Genomic DNA, 21,130 nt, shown 5'->3' with positions numbered 1-21,130 from the left:
TCTGCCATTGATTGGCTGGTGACCTTGGCCAAGTGACCTTCTGATCCTCAGTACTCCCCCACAAAGGGGAAAATGATACTTAGCTTGCTGAGCCATTGGTAAGGGTAGATATATTGTACAAAGTGTCTAGAACAGTGCCTGGCACATATAGGCTCAAAAGTAAGCTGCTTTTGTTGTTACTGTTATTAAGCATCTTGGCACACTGCTTTTCTATCAAATGCCTCTAATATTATAATGAACATAAAGACCTCACTGAACCTGAAATAATAACTAAAATAATGGAATGCCTTAAATTCAGAGAACAGTTCTGATCCAAAGCACTTAAAACTCTCCTCTCTATTTCTCCTCTGATTAGTTTTGTAAAGTGAAAGGAATGAGGACATCCAAGTACAGGTGCAGGGGTAGGATGGGATATCACTGCCTGGCCACTTTCTAGCTGCACCACTTTTTTTTTTTTTTTTTTTTGCGGTACGCGGGCCTCTCACTGTTGTGGCCTCTCCCGTTGCGGAGCACAGGCTCCAGACGTGCAGGCTCAGCGGCCATGGCTCACGGGCCCAGCTGCTCCGCGGCATGTGGGATCTTCCCGAACCGGGGCACGAACCCGTGTCCCCTGCATCAGTAGGCGGACTCTCAACCGCTGCACCACCAGGGAAGCCCTAGCTGCACCACTTTTACCAGCCAAGCCACCAGGGATGTCTCAAAGGATCCCATCCACTACAAAAAATGCAAATGAATTGGAGTCACCTGAAAAAAAATAAAGAATTTGGAAAATGAGCAATTTACACAGAAGCTAAGAATTGAGGCAAAGACGTGGACTCCTCTCAAATATCATTTAAAAAAATTTTGTCCAGAATTAGCCCAGTCATTGCTTCCGTTCTCAGCTTTTCTCAAGCTGTCAAAAGAGAGCCAAACTTAGTTCTTAGTTCCTTCAGGTTTCTTGCTGGGTGCAAAATGATAGGAGGCCCTTCATCTCCTCCCTGGTGTTGCAATCCTTTCTCTTTGCGATAGCTTCATCCACCAACGGCCTCACGCCAACACTTTGCCTACTATTTTCTTCTCTGTCTCTCCTTCCCCTGTGGCCACTTGGCCAGCTTGCCAGCAGTGGATTGGCCCGGAGCAGTGAGCCATCACGTGATCGACTCCCAGCCGCTGTGAAGCACCCACGTGTGAGTTTTCCATGACGCACCTTCTGCCGTCACACAGGCTCTCAAGTAAATCAATGGTCAAATCTTTTCCAAAAGTGGTTTTGACAAAGAGCAGCTTAAATCGCCCAAGATGTTGACAAATGGGCTGTTATCTAGGAGAGCGAGTAAAGCAACCCATTTGAACGACAAGAACAGATAAGGCCCACCTCTTTGTCTCCTTGCCTTTTTACACTGATATTCCCGGGGAGACAAAGGAAAAGAAGAAAAGGAAACAAAGGCAGATCTCTAGCTGGCTGTCCCAGGGTTGATTAGGATGCTGGTCTGTGTGGCAGGTTTCTAGGTTCTCACCCAACTTCTTGGCCGCTATTCAAAGGATTTAACAGTGCGCTTTGTAAATAGTGGTGTACAAAGCCAGTCTAAAAATAGTACATTTCCAGGGTCTGAATTGGGTGAGTGGAGTGAGTGGCAATAGCTGTATTGTACAAGACAGATTACAAACAAGTTACTCCATGGTGCTTGATATGCAGGGTTATGCACATGCTTCATCTGGCTTCGTTAAATCATGCAAACACATTTACCAACGTGCTTGATCGTTTTGTTTATTTGTGCTCTGGAGAGCTTGTGTGTGTTTATGACCGACGAATGTACATGTTCTATTTTCTGACAATCAAACAAAGCTCTCCCGATGAGGTAAACAGCTGAGTTAAATAGTGGAGCCGACGCTACTGAGAATCGCTGATGTGACACTATGGTGGTTGTTAATGACAGGTTTCCTGCTGCGCTTGCTGCCCTAAAGGATTTTTGCTGAAGGTGGGAATCAACAACGGGGTGTGACGATTAGGGGGACTGCTAGGTCTGGCTGAAATCTCTCTGGAAACCATGTGCGTGAACGCTTGTGCCTCACTAGTGATTTTTCACCGAGGAAGCTACCGCGCTTGTTCTTCCTTGCCCTCACTCCCGTGGATGGGCTGTGTGGACCACGGAGAGTAGAACAGTCCTTGCTGTTGCCGACTGCAGAAGGCAGGTCCCAGGTCCCTTTCACAGAAGAGTCAGGCTCGGGGAGAATCCCAAAGGAACTTTAAATAAAAACTTGATTTTCTGAAATGAGATGCTGGGAATGTGTTTTGCAGTCATCTGAAAGCAAAAGACCCCGCGCCTATTTTCAGCTGTAAGTGGTGGTTGTTCCTATATATGTTGAGGAGAGAAATGTTCTTTTACCAAAATACAACGTAATTATTGCCTCCATAAATAATTGTCTTCCAGGCAGTTTGGAGATGCTTTTATTTACTACAATGTGGTAACTCTTAGGTGAAGTCCTTGATTGTTCTGGCAGGTCGATTTCCTCGTAGAAGACAGAAACTTAGAACAGGGACAGCTCTTGAAGGAACTGGACCAGAGAAATACATTAAAGAGGATTAAAACAAAAGCAAAAATAAAAACCCAGGCTGTCACTTTAGCAAACATTTCTCCTACCCAAATTTCATACCTTTAACTTGATACAGTCTTGGGTAGATTGGGTCTGATGGTCTGGGAGTGTACATTTTGACACTCCGCTCTCCCCTACTTATGTATGACTTGGGAAAGGTACAGAAATGCTTTGGCCCTCCAGTTTCCTCGTCCATAAAATGGTGAGAATAATACCCATCTCACCGTGAGGACTGAATTAGGTAATGTAAGCAAAGCACTTGGCCCATGATAGTAAATGGGAGGCAATTAGACAGCATTCCTGGACATGACCTTCACCTGCCTAATAACATCCTAGTCTCCCTCAAAATGCGTATCATCTCATAGGCTGAAGACAATGCAAATGTCTAATTCCTTTTGAGAATTACCACCATCGTCATTGTTATTATCCTCTTTGTTGAATGAACAGTCCAGACAGCATTAAATCAGAATTTCCTGGCATTTCCCTCTTTATCAATAGCTACGTGATATTGGGTGTTAATATTTCTTTAGAGCTGCCATGGAAGGTGACATAAACCATGATTTGTGCCATTCTGGAATTTCCTCAACCTGGCTTTTTATTTCTTATGCAAAGGAATTATGCTTTTTTTCCAATAAGGCAGATGTTTGTTTACATCCCTAAAGAGTCAGAAAAACAACATAGATTTCATCTCTTGTTTGAGACTGAATTTTCCAAACAATTGAAAGACTATAACTGAGTAGACTTTTGGGGGGCACACCCTCAGGCATGAGCAAAGTAAGCTCTGGAAGAACCTGTTGAGTTATGGAAACATGAAGAGCCAAATAACATCCTAAAAGTCGTGGTCACAGCAAAAATATTTACCCACAATGTTTGTGAAGTTAAGAAGGACATGTAAGGTAGCTCTATAAATGGAAAAATCAAACTGTGTAATGCAGATGTTACCTCTGCTAGTAACTACTTTCCATATTGGCTTTCGGTACCCATGCTACAGTGTTCTAAACCTATTCTACAAAGAAGGATCACTTTATGTATAGTGATCATTATCCAAAGTTAACTAAGCTCCTTATAAACAAAGTCTCAGAAAACATATGAAAATATTGGAATTGACCTTTTTTATAAAATTTTCACCTCACTATACTTCAAAATCATACTGAAAAGACAAAAGATTTTGAAAATTGTCCAAATTTCATTTTCACTGGCCAAATTGAATTAATTCCTCTGTTTTCTCTTCAGAGGGGCACAATTGTGCCTCTAAGGGGCTTCTCTTCTCAAAGAGATAAAAATGCACAAACACAGCAACTAAAAGAATGACATTCAATTCATCTGAGATTTGTTTTGCTTTTCTGTTTTATTGTAAGCCTATCTACTAATGTGCTGACCGTGTTCTAGGCATTGAGAGGGATTAAAAGCTGTCACTGTGCTCATGGATCTTGTTGAGGGAGAAATGACTCTCATCTAAAAACTACTCAAGGCAGTGTCCATAAGTCCCCAGTTAAATTGAATCAGCCACTAGTATAATGGCAGAGCTCAACAAGGCTGTGTATGGTTAACAGCAGGTAGGCTGGTGTGGCAGAGAAGTGGAATTTAGTGAAGGTAGATGAGGGTGGCTATTATGGGCTGAATTATGTGCCCCCCAATTCATATGTTGAAGTTCTAACCCTCATACCTCAGAATGTGACTGTATTTGTATATAGGGTCTTTAAAGAAGTGACTAAGTTTAAGTGAGGTCATTAGGATGGGCCATAATCCAACATGACTGGTATCCTTCTAAGAGGAGATGAGGACACAGACACACACAGAGGAGCGATCACGTGAAGACACAGGGAGAAGATGTTATCTGCAAGCCCTGAGGAGAGGTCTCCAAAGAAACCAACTCTGCTGACACCTTGATCTTGGACTTCTAGCAACCAGAATTGCAAGGAAATAAGTTTCTACTGTGTGAGCCACCCAGTCTGTGGTACTCTGTTATGGGAGCCCGTGTAGCCTAATACAGTGGTCTTGAAGGATGAATGAGATTTATTTAGGTCGAGAAAAGAGGGAAAGTGGGTGCTACACTTCTGTCTCTCCTGTTATTCAATATTTGCATTTTATTTTCCTTGTTCGTGTCCTTGTCCTACTATTAGGTGTAGAAGTTAGAAGATAGTGGGGAGAAGGGAGATGGGAAAGGAATTCGGGAAGGGAGAAGTGAAAGCAGAGAAAAGAGACTCTTTGATACCAGACTTGTGTTTTACTAGAGACCATCAGGTATGGAAAAGCAACAAAAAGCAGCAACTATAAAAGCAGTGAGCAGTTTTAAAACCAAGGGATGGCATTAAGAATAAGGAACTGTAGAGTGTTTAACAAGGTTATCAAAAGTCTGAAATTTATCTGCACTCAATAAGGAGATCTTTATTGCTCACTTGTGGCATCTTGATAAGTTCAACCTCTATCTTCTAACGATAAATTCCAATATTATCATTATAGTTATGACTTATTTGATATTTATAACACCCCAGGGTTGCCTTCTTGCCACATTATTTTTGGGCTGTTGAGATACATTTTTTTTTACAATGGATATAAATGATGTAAATGTAATATGGAAGCATTTATATCAATAGTAAAGACATGGCTGGGCTACTTAGTCAAATAGGACTTGTCACTCAAGCAATTCTCATTACCCATTAAATATTTCCCAGTGATTGAAGGGTTTTTAGTTGGTTGAGAAACATAATAGAGACAAATGCCAGTCTGTGAAGATAAAATGCTGCCTCAAATCTAAGCTGTTAACGTAGGAAGACCCTGAAACTTATCTAATATATTCTACCACCTGGACATAATTTGTTTTCAGTGGTGATGTCAAGAAATTTGTGTTTAAATGGCCATGTGCACGTCGTTGTTTCTTAAGGAAAAAGCTTATGTTTGGCCTAAGCTCCTGTGAGTAGTTTAGTCTCAGTAGTAAATTTAGAGAAATGTTTCTTTCTTTACAATTTTGCAAGTTGTGTTGGGAGATGGGCAGGAAATAGAATTACTGAGGAAGGGTTTTATACTCTGATCTAAACCATGAGGCAAATATTTGGTATGGTGAACATTTCTCCCTTCAGAACTCTCTTTTTTCTCTCCTAAGGACCAAAAGGCCTGGGTGCTTTCAGAGGTCCCTTTCTGGCCAAGGCCTGTGGGCTTCCCATAAGAAGTTCTTGCCGTTGGTGGCTTATAGCCTCTGGGGGTCATGCGAGGCCCTGCCTCGACCTGCTGGCTCTGCGTTGCATGCTCACTGTTGTTCACCCTTTGGTCCAGGTTCATGCTGTCCACTCATGGAGAGCTTTGGTCTGGATGCTTTGACCTTCTTCAGGTTCTGGGCTGAAGCGCCACTTTAATCAGCTTCCTATAATCAGGGACAGTATTCTTTACTCTCGTGCCCAGCTGCAGTTCCAGAAATTCCTGGCTGAGCCACTGCTTTCCCAGGAGAAAGAGGTGATCATATGAAACATTTGAGTGCTTTTCTTTGTGTCTCTGTCAATAGTAAAATGCTCAGTAAACATTTGCTCCATGAAAGAAGAAAAGAAAAAGAAGATAAGAAGGAAGGAAGGGGAAGGAAGGTAGAAAGGAAGAAAGATGGAAGGAATAAATGTTGCCTTTTTGCACAATTGCTGCACTTGGGAATGTGGTCTGCAGCAGTAAGAAAAAGCCAGCTAAGCTTCTGGAGCAATTCTGTTCTTAATATTCTCTTTGCCCACTAGCCTCAACCATTACCTCCTAATCCACCCACTTCTGTAGGGAGGACTTTTCTCCATAGAAGTATTGTTCCTGTCATCATATCACCAGATACAAGGGATTTTCCAAGGGTAGAAAGAAACATTTCAGAGAACACAGCAAGAAGTCAAATTTAGGAAGAGAAGGAAGGTCTAAAATGTACACAGCCTGCCTTACTTATCTTAGTGGTATTATTGTTGCCAGATCCTGTGTTAATCCTAATGATTTCATTTCAGTTATCAAAGGGCCCTACATGCCACAGAATATCTGAGTGATTTTCCCCAACTCTTCTCTTAGATTCATCATATCTGATATGAGAGGAAGGAAAAGAAAAATAATACCCCCATTATGTGGCAGATACTGAGCTAGGTACCTGTGGAAAACACATTTTGAAATGTCTACACAGTCCACAAGGATCCCCTCAGTACAGTGCTCACCACAGGGTCAGCCCCTTCAGCCCTGTTTATGCTGAGTCTACACTCCATGGTCCCAGCCACCGTCCACTCATGCCACAGGGAACTCTTGTCATAAGGTTAAGGATCAGATTCCCTTGTGAGACTTTAGAATTGGAATTATGGATTCCCACTACCTCTGTGTTGGTGTCTTGGAAAGGGATACATAAACTCAAAAGCTATGGGTCTGTCAGTTCTGTTGGCCTAGTGGAGAGAAAGCCAATCCTCACAAAAGGAGAAAAAAGATCAAATATACGAAGAGAAGCTACAGTGGTTCCTGATGATTTTTTATGTCTCGGCTACAGCCTCATTATAAGGCTTAGCTGAATTCTTGACTTTAAGAACAAGGGGATATCACTAAAACCTTATAATTAATTTTCTCTCTGTCTCAATCTCTCTCACTTTTTTCCTTAAACCAGCTCAGGTTGGTTTCTGTTACCTGGAATGAAAGGAATCCTAACTAATAAAGCAATGCACATGCTTTACCTTATTTAACATGATTTTCACAACAAATCTGTGAGGTATTTTCTTTCTCTACTTTACTGATGAGGGAACAGGAATTAATAACTAAGTTGCCTAGGCTTTATGCCTCATAAATTTCAGGGATGACATTCGAACCCAAAGTCTGTGGACTCCAAAACCTGAACTTTTTCCACTGGGCCCTTATTCCTTTGGAGGTGCTCTGGCGGCTGGGAAGATCTTCCGCCATGACCTCAGAAAGACACTAAAGTTTTGTAAACCTTGAGGTAACAAAGATTCCAAGGATCACAATTGCCCCCTGTCTCCTGAGTCCCTGGCAGGACACCAGTTTCTGCCTGTTCTGCCTGCCCCTCCGCCCCTCCGCACAGACTGTGTATTCTTCTAGGGCTGGAGGAGAAGCTCCTAGGCTCCACAGGGAGCAGGATACACCACTCCTGACCCCACAAAAGAAAAAAAAAAATCAAGTCTAGAAGGTTGTCTGTCCTTTGGATATGTCTTCTGACCTCTAATAGTCAGCAGGGTGCTACAGCACCAGGCATGTGCCCTGCAAGGTGTCTCTCCCCTTGTATAAAGCTCAGAACACTCCTTCCACTGGAAAATGTGACCAGGATGGGTCAGTCTATTCTTTCCCAGAAACGCAGGGTCCTTTTTCCTTCCACTGAAAGCTGTTTTCTGATTCATTTGGTGATTAATTGTTTGGAATTCATCATTCAGATCCTGTTGGGGAGGTGAGGATGCTGCCCATCTGGGCCCTGTGGCCTGTGTCTGGCCAGGGAAGTGCTCTGGGGCTCCTGTCTTGACCAGGGCCTTTGATACCTTGCTATTGGCTTAAGAACCTGTTAAAGACATGGACATAGTTCCCCGGTCTTCCTAATGACTTGAGTGATCATTAAATGACTATTTTGTGCACAGAGTAGAAATAGAAATTATGGTTCTCCTTCCATGGACGATGAGCCCATGTATCAGGGCCAAGTTCTTGGTGTTGGAATTCTCTCCTTTCTGATCAAGTGTGGCTCCATGGAGTTGGTAATTGATTTTTTTTTTTTTCCTCTGTGATGATTCACATGGCCATTTGATGATTGCTGTAACCACAGTAGCCTGGCTGAGGTTTACAAAAGGGGAATAATAATTAAAATTTGGAGATCACTCTCCACTCCCATCTTCATTTTCAGTTCCCTCTATCTGACAAAAGTTTGTTGGCAAAGTGGTGGCCAGTTCAAGAATTTGGATTAGTTGTTAATGTTCCACTGATAGTTTTCTTAAGTACTTACGGGGGAAGGTAAAGCAGACTAAGATTAACGTTAGGTTAATCTCACTTTAGTACCTGGCAGAGAGTAGTCTCTGAATAAATGTTAGAAGGATGAATTACATAATAGATTATAAAACATTGAATAAAAAAAGAATCTATGGTACATCATGATGCTCAATGAGAGACAGAGATAGGGGAAGTGATAGAGAGAGAGAAGGAGAAAGAGGCAGAGAAAATTCTTATCTATAGAAGAATAGCTGTTAATAAAAAAGAGGGGATTGGATTAGAAAAAAAGCACTATTTTGCAATCCCAGTGTAATATTTGGTCCAGGCAAGGGTCATCAACAAATGCTAAAGCCACTGGGTGAAGGGTTGTTAGGAAAGAAGTTATTCACGAATCTCAAAATATCAACTACCAGATCACTTATTAATTACCAGAGGGAAAGCATATCTTTGTAACAGACATATAGCAAATAACATTTTAACCATGCTGTTACTCAAAACATCACCAATAATGGGACAAAGTGACATTATGTCTCTCCTGATATGATGCAGTCTGAAATATGCAACCATATCGCCTGTTAATTTTTTTTCAAAAATATTTCAACTGAAGCTAATTATGAGGAAATTATCACACAAATTTAAAATGTTAGACTTTCTACAAAATAAGTGACCTGGACTATTCCAGAAAGGTTGATCTCATGAGAAATGAACAAATTAAGGAGCTAGTTCTAGATTAAAGAAGCCAAGGAGACATAACCAAATCTAATGTGTGAACCCTGAATGGATCCTAGAGTTTAAAAAACATTGTAAAGAACATTGTGGGGTCGATTAGGGAAATTTAAATACAGAGTATACTTTCATGATACTAATCAATGTTAAACTCCTTATGTGTAATAATGGTTCTGAGGTTGTGTAGAAGAATGCTCTTGTCTTATAAGATACATTTTTTTCTTTTTTTTATAACTTTTTATTTATTTATTTTTGGTTGCATTGGGTCTCCGTTGCTGTGTGCGGGCTTTCTCTAGTTGCAGTGAGCAATGGCTTCTCTTGTTGTGGAGCATGGGCTCTAGGCACATGGGCTTCAGTAGTTGCAGCACATGGGCTCAGTAGTTGTGGCTCGTGGACTCTAGAGCACAGGCTCAGTAGTTGTGGCCCATGGGCTTAGTTGCTCCGCTGCATGTAGGATCTTCCCGGACCAGAGATTGAACCTGTGTCCTCTGCATTGGCAGGCGAATTCTTAACCACTGCACCACCAGGGAAGTCAAAGATACATCTTAAAGTATTTAGAGATAAAGTGTCATGATGTCTGCAATTTATTTTCAAATGGTTCAGCAGTAAAATTATACATATGGTATGTATAGTGTGTGTGTGAGAGAGAGAAAGAGACAGAGACAGAGAAAGTAATTGGAGCAAAATGTTAACAGTTGTTGAATCTAAGTGAAGAATATATATTGATTGTACTATTCTTTCAACTTTTCTGTGGGTTTGAAAATTTTCAAATAAATTACAGGGGAAAAAGGAATAAAGAACAGACTGACTTTCACCTTATGAAGGAGTTAGAAAACCCAGGTAGTTCTCTTCCTGAAATAGGTGAGAGAAATTGGAAAGTTAGGCAGAATAAATAGGAAATAGAATCATAGAATGTTATCAGTTGAAGGATCTTTGAAGTCTAATGTTCAGACTGATTCCGAGAAATAATCTGCAAGAAAAAAATTTTCTGGCTAAATCAATTGGGGAAATAAGGCATTACTCTATCTCTCTCTTTGGAGAATCACAATGAATAGTATTAGGACGCTAAAGTTCTGAGTAAGGAAATGTGTTTAATATTGTTTAATGTCACAATTCCAAAACTTATCTGACCACAGAGCCTCTTTTTTAAAACATGACCCCCACTAATTTCCTCAGAAACGATGTTCCCCAGAACAGACCTAGAGAAATCCTGATCCAAATCAACACCCTAATTTAACAAGGAAAGAAACAGAGACTCAGAATAGTTGATTTTCTGAAGGTCACAGTGGAAGAGCTGGACCAAGAACTCAGGTTAGGAGAAAGGTGATACAAAGACACAAATGCTTGATGGCATTCACAGAGAAGGGAAAAATGTTTCTTATAAAAATCATGCTGATTGAAATAGTTAACGTCATTTCAACCAATGAAAACCCCATATTTTACCCCATTTATAGAAGTTCTACCTATAGGATCTGTTCTGCAAACATGACACCTTTGTTTATAACCGTGGAGACACACGTTGTTTGCTCCTAATATCTTACCAGACGTGAGAAAACGAATGATACAAATCTATGTTTCATTCTAGTATATGGACTAAATATTACAGGGAATTGTGATAGAATCGCCCTGTCTTAAGTTACACTGTTTAACAGTAGTGATGGGCTAAGGGGGGAAAAACTCCATGTTTTATCGCTTTACAAGCCAACCACATTAAGAACATACATCTGCTTTAAGACTACACCATTTCTTTTCTAGTGCCCAAGCAGATTTGCTCTGGGCTCAAGGAGTTATCAAACCCGGCTCTGTCTCTGATAGCTGCAGTTTGCATTCGGAGTGTGAACACAGCCCTGGTGCAGGACTGCAGTCTCAGTCAACAGATGTCAACTCCTCTTGGAAAGGTGCTGCTGTCTCACAACCAGCAAAGAGAACTGAAGGAGTTCCCTTCCCTTTATGGCTTTTATCTCTCTAGTTAATAGGAGATGATGCTTAGAGCAGGCAATTCTTGAGCAATAAAATCCAGACAGCAAATAAAGCAAGGGGAGAGGGAAGAAAATTACAGTGTAAGAAGTTTTTCTTTGTTTACTATGTTTAATTGGGATTCCACACGTGAATGAAGAAGAGAAGAGGTTCTCTCCCAGGGTGACTGGGAAGGAGAAGAAGGTGGGTTTCCTCTGCCTGTGTGCTTTTTAATGTGCAAATTAGTCAGAGCCTTTCTCAGCCTGGGAGAGTTTGTAGCTCTGAGTACAGGGCCAGTGTCTCAGTGGGTGCTCAGTAAATATTAACTGAAGAGGAGGATGGCTTTGAGGAGTGGGCTTAATTGTATTCTCGCAGGCACAGCCCTCTAGATGCACACAAATGACCCCTTCAGTTAATGAGAAAGGTCTCTGTTCTCTCAGTCGTCTTCCACCTCATCTGCAGACTCCCTCCCAACCCACCCTGCCATCTGTACTCAGAGACTGACGAGAACAAAAAGGGAAGCGTGGAAACAACAGCTGCTGCAGCCTCACTGCGTGTGTGGTCTCCTCCACAAGACTCACCACTGTACCCTCCTTGAGCTGGCAGCAAGTGGAAGGGGCTGAAGGAATCAGCTGGAGAACTAGGTGGGGACTGCAAAAGGGAGCATGGTACGGGGCATTGCATTACCATTCCCAGCAACTCACACTCCTTCTAACAGGATCACACAACTTGCAGTGCCTCCTATGGGGGAGTAGACAGTTTCCGCACCTTTGATGTCAGGCTTGGGCATGTGAGTACTTTGGCTAATGGTATGTGGGTAACCTTGACTATGCCTCATCCAAGTGAAAGCTCTAAAAGCCTGCTATGAGCTGAATGTTTGTTCTTCTCCCCCCAAATTCATATGTTGAAGCCCTAACCCCCAACACAATGGGTTTAGGAAGTGATTAGGCCATGAGGGTGGAGGCTTCGTGAATGGGATTAGTGCCCTTAGAAGAAGAGATGTGAGAGAGATGATCTCTTTCTCTCAGCCATGTGAGGATAAAATGAGAAGACAGGTGTCTATAAGCCAGGAAGCAGACCCTCACCAGACTCTGAATCTGCTGTTGCCTTCATCTTGAACTTCCCAACTTCCAGAACTGGGAGAAATATATGTTTGTGGTTTAAGCCATTCACTCTATGGTATTTTTGTAATAGCAGCCTTAATTGACATAGATAGACTCATTGTATATTTCCATCAGCTCTCTTGCTATTTTCTCTTTGTCATAGAGTGGCATGTCCAAAAATGGACTACTCTTTCAGCCTGGATCTAGAATGAAGAAAACACAAAGAGAGCTTTGATGCACATGTCTTCTTCATTACAGATCCCAGAAAAAGCCTTTGCAGTTTTAACTAAAATTTGGGGTGTGGGTGGGTTGTTTGTATAGCAGCAGAGCTGACTGATTCATGCTATTTGAGTGGAGTAGAAAGACAAAGTTAGTGACTTGAATATTCCATCAGTACTGGTCTTTACATGTCAGGCTGCCAATCTGTGATGTAATAAAAGCTCCTTCAGCCCTTGTACCTGCTGTATTGACACTGCCACCACAGCCTCCTTGAACTAAATAAAGTTGTATGATACTGCATTTTGTATTAGAGTGTGCTTCTCCAAGGTTAGAGAAACCTTAGCTTTCTCCAGAGACCTGCGTGAAAGGCATTGTATCTTTCACTTTTCTGAACCGCAATCCAGATTAGCCTCAGTACCCTCCTCCAACACTAGGGGTACCAACAACCTTCCAGGAGAAGCAAAGGGGCCTATGGTAGAGTAGCGTGATGACATGGATAACTTTGACTCATTTGTGCTTTGCCTTAGTATATATGTTCTTTCCCCCAAGCATTTGCCTAGTGTAAATTATAACTAAATACTGACTTAGGCTGAGGTCCTAAACAGAGAACAGCTACCTAAAAATAAAACGTTTATGAATTTGAATTCAATTATAGCTTTGTGTTAATTTTATTAGGGATCATTTTTTGTTGGTTTACGTTAGCACTATGCCTTTATAAAGATGGTTGGATGAAAATATTAAATCATACAGCCTCTTTCAGGAACTCTGACTATAAAATTTTCATGTTCTTGCTAAATTTAATCAGATTACATATTACCAATAGGTTTTGATAGCTATCATAAAATAAGGAGTTCAAACCAACAGATGACTGTAACTGACAACAGGAAGGTAACTGTGAGCTTTAAAAATATGCTAATGGTTATCCCTGTATAGAAATATTAGTCTAAGTTCTTTCTGTGACATATGTGTGTGTGTTTATAATCTATTTTTGTAATAGGGTAAAAAAAAAAAATCAGCTCCAAAAATATCACTCTCCCTTTTGACATTTATCAGTGATAACAATGTCAGGGAACATTAGTATAGTGAAGAAGTACAGAGATAATGCCTAAAGCATATCTCTGGGGTTTACTTTAAAAGCATTTGATACATATCCTGAACACTGGCCTAATTTTAATGATGTTTTAGATCAAATTCCTACATACTGGATGGTGACTATGTTGAGGTCTTGAATCTGGTCCTGTTCATCTTTGCAGACTCAGGAACTAGCATAAAGCCACTAAATAAGAGGGCCTTAAAACATAATTTGGATAGACAGACGGATGGATAGGTGGGTGGGTGGATGGAAGAATGAGTAGAAGAATAGATAGATGGGTCGCCTTTCCCCCCGCCCAACAAAAAGTAATAGTTTCTATGTTGATATTAATTTAATCAATTTCAGAAAGAAGGCCATGTATTCTTTTAATATAAGTAAGGTAAATCCAAATTAATGTAAATTAAATTGTGATAACCGTTATCATAGTAATAAATGCTTACCTGAAGGCATCTTTTGCTTTTAAGTGCTCCTCTTTGTTACTCCTGGAGGCTCAATGGTGATGGGTAATTTTCTTCATGCCCTCAGAGGTTCTCCTTGAGAACCCTTCCACAGTGACCCCACAACAAGAAAGGACTTCATCATGTAAGGGCGTGTGTTTTGGAGCTCTTCAGTTACTCTAATGTAGCCACAGCGTGTAGACAGAAGTTTCTATCTTATTCCTGCGATCCCTTTTATAAGGAAGAACAAGGAACTTCAGATTGGAATATGATTTTCCTGGTGAGATTTGATGAGATCTAATTGTCTTAATGAGAGGTTGGTTTTCATAGCCCCTAGACCCTTTAGGTTTTATTCATAACTATTTGTCTCATCCTTGTTAAAAACTTCTAACTTCTTGCTCTGTGCATCCATTCTCCTCCCGAGTTCTTTGATCATCTTTACAATCATTACTCTGAACTCTTTCTCAGGTAGATTAGCCATCTCCACTTCACTTAGTTCTTCTTCTGGGGTTTTACCTTTTTCCTTCCTCTGGAACATATTCCCCTGCTGCCTCATTTTGTCTAGGTTGCTATTTGTATTTTTATGTATGTGGTGGCTTAGTTATGTTTCTTGACCTTGGAGAAAGGGCCTTCTTTAGGACATGTCCTATGTGTCCCAGCAGTGCACTGCCTTCTCATCACCCAAGCTATATGCTCTAGCTGTTCCCCCTAAGAGGGCTGCGTGTGTCCTGCTGTTGTGGCAGGCTGACTATGTGGGCAGTCCAGTAGGCTTGGTTGGCCCCTAGTCTGGTTGGCTGCCAGGCCCTGCCTTGTGCAGATGCTGCTGGCTGCTGGTTAGTGGGGCCTGGTCATGAGGCAGCTGGTTGCAGAACCCTAGGGGGCCATGGGGCTAGTGCTGGCTCACTAATGGGCAGAGTTAGAGTCCTGAAGACTCTGGGGCTGTTGCCCACCCACTGGCAGGTGAAGCCAGATACTGGCGTTAGTGCCAGACTATTGGCAGGCAGATCTGGTTCGGGGAGTCTGGCTGCAGGCCCAGGGATCCCAGAGCTCGTTTCAGATCACTGTTTGTGCAGGGATGGAGGGCTCTTTACACAGCTGGGTATGGGGTCCAAGGTGTCCTGAAGGTTGCATTGGCCTGCTAGTGGGCAAGGCCGGGGCCCAGCTGGTCCCAGGGTAGGGTCTGGTCTGCTGTTGGCCGACTTGGAGTGCAGGCTGTGGAATCATAGTTTTCTTGTGTTTGGTGCCTGCTCCCTGGTGGGTGAGGCTGGTCTAGAGGCTTGTGCAGGCTTCCTGGTGGGAAGAGCTGGTGCCTACCCATTGGTGGGTGGAGCTGGGTCTTGGCCCTCTGATGGGCAGGGCCATGTCTAGGAGCATCTTTAGAGATGGCTGTGGGCTCAGGAAGTCTTTAGGAAGCCTGTCTGCTGATGGGTAGGGCTGTGTCCCTGCCCAGTTAGTTATTTGTCCTGAGGCATCCTAACACTGACTCCCACAGGCTGTTGGGTGGGGCCAGGTCTTGGAGCTGGTGAGCCAAGATGGCAGCCACCAGCAGATGTTCACATGGTTGAATGTTCCCAAATATATCTGCCACCAGTGTCTATGTCCCCAGGGTGAGCCACAGCCACCCTCTCCCATCCCCTCCCCACCTCTCCAGACTCTCCAAGACCCGCAGGTAAGTCTGACCCAGGCTCTTATCAAATTACTGCTTTTGCCCTGGGTCCCAGTGCACGTGAGATTTTTGTGTCCACCCTTTAAGAGTGAAGTCTCTATTTCCCCCAGTCCTGTGGGGATCCTGCAGTTAATCCCTGCTGGCCTTCAAAGACAAATGTTCTGTGGGCTCATCTTCCTGGTGCCAGACCCCTGGGCTCAGAACTCTCATTCCTGTGGGAGAACCTCTGCAATATAATCATTCTCCAGTTTGTGGGTTGCCCACCTGGGGGGTATGGGATTTGATTATATCATGAGTCCACCCCTCCTACCTGTCTCGTTGGGGTTCCTTCTTTATGTCTTTAGTTGTAGAAGATCTTTTTGTGTATGATCCAGTCTTTTTCATCAATGGTTGTTTTGTAGATAGTTGTGATTTTGGTGTGCTCATGAGAGGAGGTGAGCTCTGGGTCTTTCTACTCTGCCATCTTGGCCACTCTCTCATCCTTGAAAGTAAGAACCTATCAAAGAAAATTATCACTTCCCTCCTTTGCAAATTCTATATTGGCCTTGTACTTCTCTCTACGTGTTGCCCTAGTTCTGTAGCATTTGACCCCATCACCACTCTGCCCTTCTTGAGCTTGAATCCTCCCTTAGCTTCCATGACCTTCCCCCCTTCTTGTTCACCACCTGTTGCCAAATCATTCCTTCTCAGAGTCCTGTTCATCATTCTGCATCTTGTTCATCATTCATTCTTTTTTTTTTTTTTAAAGCAAACTTTTTTTTTTTGGCCATACGACGCGTCCTGTGGGATCTTAGTTCCCTGACCAGGGATCGAACCCAGGCCCCAGCAGTGAAAGCACGGAGTCCCAACCACTGGACCACCAGGAAATTCCCCCATCATTCATTCTTTTTTTTTTTAGATTTATTTAATTTATTTATTTATTTATTTATGGCTGTGCTGGGTCTTCGTCGCTACACGCGGGCTTTCTCTAGTTGCGGCGAGCAGGGACCACTCTTCGTTGTGGTGCACGGGCTTCTCATTGCAGTGGCTTCTCTTGTTGCGGAGCACGGGCTCTAGAAGTGCAGGCTCAGTAGTTATGGCTCATGGGCTTAGTTGCTCCGTGGCATGTGGAATCTTCCCGGACCAGGGATCAAACCCGTGTCCCCTGCATCGGCAGGCGGATTCTTAACCACTGCGCCACCAGGGAAGCCCCCCATCATTCATTCTTAAATGTTGGCTTTCCTTAAGGTTTGTCCTCAGTGCTTCTCATCAGTTCTCTCACCCACTCCCATGGTTTAAATTCTCACCTCTATACTGATAACTCCCAACTGTATATATCTAGTCTTGATCTCTCCTCAGCTCCAGACCTATAGATTCAAGTGACTACCAGGTATCTACACAAGGATATACATTCACCTTAAACTCCTGCTCTACATCCTGTATCTTTGTTGGTGGACACTCTCTGTCTGTCCCCCATGCCTGGAATTTGAAAGTCATTATCCCAGAGCTTAACAAACAGTAAACTAAAACATTAAACATATCAGTGCTTATATTATGGCAACTATTATGCTAGATTTGGGAGATACAGAAATGAAAAAGACACGCCTTACCATGAGGAACTTGCATTGTAAGGGGAGAGGAAGACAAGTAAATGAAAAAAGGCAAACAAAGGCAAAGTGAGTGTAACATTTAAGAAGTAAAACACTGTGAATGTAAGGAGGAGGGAGACAGTGATAATGAGTGAAGACTTCAAGCAGAGGCAGCAGCAAGCTGGGCCTTGAAAAATGAGTAGAAATTTCCTCACTAAAAATGGGATAGTGGGAAGGGTGATATTCCAAAAACAGGGAACGTATGAGCAAAAGCAGACTGTAATGGCACAGCTTATTTCATTCATTTATTCACCTAGTTGGAATTCATAAATTGTTCTAAGCTCAGAGAAGAGGGAGTAATATGGTGTACTAATAGCATTGTATGAGGGAGGGGGGTAGGGGAGGTTGGGGGGAGGGGGAAGTGAAGGAGTATGGTAGAAGAAGAAACTAGAAAAGTAAAGTTGGGGCCAGCCCATGAAAGCAGATGTTGTTTCATTTATTCAAATGAAATGTACTTTGTACTTCCTGTGAGAAGGGTAAACTGCTAAATTTTAGGGCTGACATTCACCTATATAGTTACAAAATAATACAAGTTGACATTAAGTTGAAAAAGTACTGTCATGTGACTTCCTGCCATACACCAGAGAGATTCATAGCAATAAAATTAAGTATTTAGTGAGCCAATATATTTTAGATCCTTTTCCAAGCCTCATTGCTTCCCTGGGCAGCTTTGGACAAAAATGGGAAAAAAAAAAAAAAAAAAAAAAGAGAGAGGAAGAGGATAAGTGGAAAAGAGAGCTGGGGTGGGGGGAGTGGAAGAGGAGGGAGAAGAGAAAGAGAAGAAGAAGAAGACCAACAACTCTATTGTTCATGTAGAATGTTCTCATAGTGAGACAATCTTAACAGGACAGAGAATGCAGATTGATCACACTGTTTTGTTTTGTTTTGTTTTGTTGCGGTATGCGGGCTTGTCACTGTTGTGGCCTCTCCCGTTGCGGAGCTCAGGCTCCAGACGCGCAGGCTCAGCGGCCATGGCTCACGGGTCCAGCCGCTCCGCAGCACGTGGGATCTTCCAGGACCGGGGCACGAACCCGCGTCCCCTACATCGGCAGGCGGACTCTCAACCACTGCGCCACCAGGGAAGCCCACACTGGTTTTAATGAGCTTCCATACCTGCAGGCCTCACCAGAAAAAATCTGGGCTCTCCAATCAGAGGTGGATCTTTTTTTTTTTTTTTTAAGAGATGGTACTTTTACTCTGCTAGCCTTAAAGGGGCATGAAACATGGTCACCATTCTCCAAGACAGGATTTACCTGAGACTGTATAGAAAATGTCTCTGTATGGAATTCATCTCTTCTTCATTCCTTGCAAAAGGAAACCAAGAGAATTTTCTGTAAAGAACAGTACCAACAACAGCTTATAAAGAGACAATGTGGAAATTTGAAAATGTTTTTAGAGCTAGATTATGCATAGTATTGAATCAAAAGCTATGTTTTACAAAGAGAGATAATATATATTGTCTGAGAGGATCAGAGTTCAAGAAAGGGAACAGGCTAATGTAGATGGCGGTTGGCTGCCATGATGGACGTGAAAACCAAGGAGATAGAGGGAGAGTTCTGTGTTGGGTTAAGGTCATCTGAAGAGGACATCTAAAGAGGAAAATTAGTCAGAGGTTGGGCTTCCATGGGTTGCTGCCCAAAAGAATAGGCATAACGTTTGTATGAAATGCCTGCTGGTGAGCAAAGCAAAGTTATTTCTCCTTTTTGTGACAAGTGGTTGTGTGACACATAGGAGAGTACACCTTTTATTCATAGTATGAGGATTGGTTTATCTGAAGAAACTGCTAATGTGTTTGAATTGAAAAAGAAATTGCACTTATAGACTTTAAATGAAGAAACCTGCACCTCAAAGGGTTCATGGGGATTTAGAAGTAAGGCTTGAGGATCGAGAAAGAAACAGTGACATTAATGTGGTGTATTTAAAAGAGACGAAATCCAAAGGAATTTGCCAGATCCAAGAGGAACTCTTCTGTGTTCTATCCAAGCTGAACATTCCATTTTTACAAGGGCTCCTTTGTTGTCATGTTTATACACAGACTAATAAATGCTTGACCTTTTTTAGTGATGAAGGAATGGTCTGTGCCTCAGGAGCATATTATTTCAAGAAGCACAAATGAAGAGAGAGTCCAAACCCCTCTGGGACAGATGGACTAAATATTTTGATATTGGGACCACATGGGGAAAGGCAGGGATTGGGAAACAATGGAGAAATGGAGGCCTGATAAGGGAATCTGGAAACAGCATTGGTCTTCTCAGATGTTTCCAGGGACTCCAGGCACGTACAGAGCTGAACACCAACCTCACGTGAGGAGGGGATCAAAGTGAGCTAGACATTTATCTTGATGTGTAGTAAAAATGGACAATAAATGAGAAAAATACTTGTGGTCTGGCAAAAGTGTTGATTTCTCCACTTTTGGGTTCTGTAGAAAAATCACTAGTATTCATCAAGCATTTACTGCCTAGCTAGAACTAAGTGCTTTTTATGAATTAACTTATTTAATCATCACATTGACCTTATGTTACAGGCACTATTGTTTCCATCCCCACCTTCTTTCTTATGTAGACATAGAGGTACAGAGAAGGTAAGTAACCTCTGAGAGTCACAGAGTGTTAGAGCAACTTTGAACCTATCTAGATGATGCCCGGATCCCCCACCCTTATCCCGCCTCCCCGTGACTTTAGCAATCATTAGATTCTCATCTCCCTCCCTCCTCTGTTGCTGCTTTATTCCCCACTCCCTATTCTGAACAAGAACTGCTGCTAAGTTAAGGGTCAACTTCAGAGCATCCACGGTGCCTATGTAGTTGCCCTTAAAGTACCCCACGTATTTGTGTGTCTTTGAAACAATAAATCCATGGAAATCATTACAGTGGTGTGGGGCATGCTAAGAATGTGGTATTTCATTATTACTTACTCAGTGTTGTTTCTAATATCATACTGTTAGAATCGTTTTGAGAACAAAGAATACTAATCAGTAGTGATGGTGACAGAAAGTTTACTTTAAAAATTAAAAATAACTTAACTTTTGATTCAAAAACTCTTAACTTCGAAGGGTCAGAGACCAGTGATGAAATGTGGGACTCCAATCACAGAGCTGAAACCACAGGTATCTAACATGCAGGGGAAAGAAGCCAGAAAGATGTGAGAGCCCTAAATAACGTGAAGCAGTTGGTCTCGCTGTTGGGCATAAGGAACTCCTACCTGCACTTGGTACCACACGATGCAGAGTTTATGGCACTGCTGGGACCGTTCGTAAAGAGCAATGTCTGGTAACAGTTCTGCTCAAGGACAGCGCTTTGTTCAGGGGGTGTCTGCCACACCCTTGAGTCGGGACAAGCCTGGCCTCCTCACCAACTCCCCCTCCCAGGACTCTAGGTGCTCAAGCCTTAACTTCACTTCCTCCATTCTCTCCTTACCAAACTCCTGTTTTCAGAAGAAGCAATCAGATAAACCTATTCATTTTGAAAAGTTTAATGGGTGACTCTTCCAAGGGGAGTTGGTTTTAAAAGGAAATCAAGCCTCAGAACAAGAGGTGCAACAAGGTCTCACATTTAACTCGCTCTACTCAGGAGTGTGAAAAAACAAAAGGTAGCTTTTTTGGTTTCCAGAAATGATCTAATCTTACTTCTCTAGCCTTCCCCACACTGGGTGCTGTGAGAAAAAAAGCTTAAAATTGCCATTTAATGCCAGTTTAGTGTCTTCCAGTTTCAGAAAGTCTTATCTTGAATAATTATTCAATCACTACAACTTGCCACCTACATTAGTTTTCTGTTACTCCTGAAAAAATTAACGCAAATTAAGCGGCTTAAAACAGCA

The 21,130-nt window shown here is 42.3% G+C and overlaps 1 protein-coding gene across 2 annotated transcripts in view; it reads left to right on the top strand.

Annotated features, from left to right (window-relative positions):
* Window positions 1-21,130, top strand: part of JADE1 (jade family PHD finger 1) — a 215,705-nt gene that overhangs the window by 21,038 nt on the left and 173,537 nt on the right. For both annotated transcript variants that reach the window (XM_079919323.1, XM_079919324.1), the window contains one exon: window positions 1,092-1,166. The gene's annotated coding sequence lies outside the window, so the exon portion shown is untranslated. The remainder of the gene's footprint in view (window positions 1-1,091; window positions 1,167-21,130) is intronic.

The sequence above is a fragment of the Stenella coeruleoalba genome (genome assembly GCF_951394435.1).
Source record: "Stenella coeruleoalba genome assembly, chromosome: 4".
NCBI lineage: Eukaryota > Metazoa > Chordata > Mammalia > Artiodactyla > Delphinidae > Stenella > Stenella coeruleoalba.
The sequence above is the reverse complement of the archived record's forward strand: the minus strand, read 5'-3'. Positions and strand labels throughout refer to the sequence as shown.